Here is a 3,460-nt window from a genome sequence, read left to right as displayed (position 1 = left end):
TAGTATCTAATAAGAATTTCCTTATTAACTATAAAGAAATTAAGTCTAAAGTTTGCTAGGAAAAGCTTCCTTTATATTAGTAAAGGAAAGGGGACTTAGTATTTAAGTTCCCATATAGTAGAAAAGGTATATCCTTCGAGACTGCTTTTATATACCCGAATTAGGGTAAATATACTATCCTAATCTTATTTTAATAATACCTATGCCTTAATAGGAGGAAATAAAGTCCTTTTATTAGATAATAAGGCTAAGGTCCTTACTAAAGGATTTCTTAGAAATAAATTATATTATATTCCTATAGAACCTTTATTAGAAAGCTAATCGATCCTTATTACGTCTTTAAAAGCAAAGGATATAGATTTTTATACTTAGCACTTACGCTTAGGGTATATAAATAGTAGGGCTATTTTAGAAATATTAAAAAGATATAATAAGGATATAAAAATGCCTCTAGAAGAGGAAAATAAAATAAGGCAATGCGAAATATATATTAGAGCTAAAGCAACGAATAAGGTTAATAAACAACCTTCGTATAAGTCTTATTCTTATTTAGAAAAAATAGTATTAGATATTTAAGGGCTAATTAAAGTGCCTACTTATAATAAATATTACTATTATATTTCTTTCCTAGACGTAGGAACCCGATATCTAGAAATATACCTTCTTCGAAAAAAGGGAGAAGCTTTAGATAGGTTCCTAGAATTTAAAAATAGGGTAGAAAATAACCCTAAAAATACTAGGATTAGAGAAGCATTTTCTAATAATGCTAAAGAATTTATATATAAAATAAAGCTCTATTGCGAAAAGAAGGAATTACCTTTAATTCTAGTCCTCCTAGGACACCGGAATCTAATAGTAGAATAGAAAGAATAAATCGTACTATATTAGAAAAAGTACGAGCTCTTTTATTTACTACTAGGCTTCCTAAATATCTATAGGGAGAAGCTGTTTTAATAGCTACCTATTTATATAATAGATCACCGTATTCTGCGATAGGATTTAAAAGTCCTATAGAAAAGAGGGATAATATAATACTACCCTTCGAGACCTTAAATAAAATTAAGACCTTCGGAAGCCTTATATATTATAAGAATAAAGACCTTAAAGATAAGCTAGGTAATAGAGCTTTTAAGGGAATAATAGTAGGCTATTTAGAAAATGCATATAAAATCTAGGATTTTTCTAAGAGAAAGATTACTATCTCTAGAGATATTACTATACTAGAAAATAAATTTATAAAAAATCTAGAAATCTCTAGTAGTAATAATACCTTTGATTTTAATTCTATTCCGAATAAAGATAAGCTAGAAAGCTATATCCCTATAGAGGAAGCTACTAGAGAACTTAGAGATAAAAGTCCCTCGCCCTTTATAGAAGAAGAGTCTCTAAATAACGATCCTATTCCTACTACTAGTAAAATAGTAGTAGAATTACGTAAGAAGCCGGAAGGGTTCGATTCTAACTATATTAAATACCCTAACGTTAATTTATTTCTAAACTGCGATTTTATAGAGTTAATTCTAGCTAGTATAGAAAATCAGGATCTAAAAGTTCTAAAGACTTATAAACAGGCAATAAATAGCCCTAAAATAGCATTTTAGAAAGATACTATAATTAAGGAAATTATCTAGCTAATTAAATATAAAACTTAGGAATTTTCCTACCTCCCTAGGGATAGGGTTAAAGAATATTATTTAAAATATAGATTAGCTTATAGAGCTAAAGGACTTAAATTAACTAAATTCCTAGACCTATATAAAACCGGTCAAATTAAAGCAAAGCTAAAGAAAGCATTATATAGCCTAAAACAAAGTCCTAAGCTTTAGTATAATTATTTAAAAATTATACTAAATAATCTCGGATTTCTTCCTCTTTTAATAGACAAAGGAGTATTTATAAATAAGGACTATAGTATAGCCTTAGCAATTTACGTCGACGACTTTCTTATAGTAGGGCCCTCTAAATCTATAATAGAAGAAAGATTATTTAAAGAATTATCTAAATTCCTAGATTTTACTATCTTAGGAGATATAAAAGACTTCTTAGGTCTAAATATTATAATAAACCGAGAAAATAAAGAGCTATATATATCCTAAGAAAATTATACCTTAAATAAATTAAAGGAATTTAATAAAGAAGGTTTAGGAACTTCGAATTTACCCGCTATAGTAAGCTTTAAGCTTATAAAAGCAAAGGAATTACCTTCTAAGGAAGATATATTATAATTTTAGAAAGAAATAGGATCTCTATTATACTTAGCCTTATTTACTAGGCTAGATATCTTATATTCTATAATTTCCTACGCTAGATTCGCGGCTAAGTCCGACTAAACGTATTTTAAGGCTTTAAATATAATTTAGAAATATTTAAATAAATTCCCTAGCCTAAAGATTAAATATAATTGCAATATCCCTTTTACCTATCTATATATAAAGGGTTTTACCGACTCTAGCTAGGCGTTGGATTTAACGGACGGAAAATCCTTTTCCGGTTACTGTTTTTATATATATAATAATATAATAAGCTAGGCTTGCTCTAAGTAGAAAGCCGTTGCCCTTTCTACCTACGAAGCAGAGTATATTAGCCTTAGGAAGGTAAATAAAGAAGCTATTTATTTAAATATGCTTTTTAAAAATATTACTAAGGATCTATCTATTAAGATTCTTAATACTATACCTCCTATTTTAACGGATAATACTACTGCTATTAAATTAGTAGAAAATCCGGAATTTTATAAAAGGTCTAAGTATATAAGATTAGCCTATTACTATACTAGAACTAGTATAAGAGAAGGGGAAATTAGAGTTTTTTATATTAAATTAAAAGATAATATAGCTAATATTTTTACGAAGGAATTAAGGCCTAGATTACTCTATAAATTTAGAAACGGTCTATCCTTAATATAAGTTCCTAAGTAATTAAAAGGGGTTTTTAGATATTTCTTATGCTTTCTATATCTTTCCCCTACTAGGTTTTTCCTTTTTTAGGTTTCCTAGAGAAATATTTACTAGGTTTTTATCTATTAAGATTTTCCTAGCAATAATAGGTTTTACCTTATATAAGGTTATCCTATAAATAATTATTATAACTATAGATTTTTCCTACCATAGGTTTTTCTATTAGTATATACCTAAGGATTTTTTTTTCCTAAGAAAGAATAGGTTTTTATATATCCTATTAAGGTATAAGAATAGTTTTCCTATATTAGGTTTTACCCTATATATATACTACTATAAATAAATCAGTAAAGAGTATATAAATCTACTCTTTAAGGGAGGCTGTAAGGAACGGTATTCCTACTATAAATAAAGCAGCTATAATATACTCTCCCGATTATATAAGCTAATAAGTAGTATATTAATTATATATAAAATCTTATCCTATAGAGCAAGAATCGCTCGTTATTTTGCATGTTATTATGCATTAAACGGGTTGCCGGTTATCGTATAATCGGGAATCG

This window comes from Hirsutella rhossiliensis (genome assembly GCF_020360975.1).
Source record: "Hirsutella rhossiliensis strain HR02 chromosome Unknown scaffold00002, whole genome shotgun sequence".
NCBI classification, from domain to species: domain Eukaryota; kingdom Fungi; phylum Ascomycota; class Sordariomycetes; order Hypocreales; family Ophiocordycipitaceae; genus Hirsutella; species Hirsutella rhossiliensis.
This window is presented reverse-complemented; position numbering follows the sequence as displayed.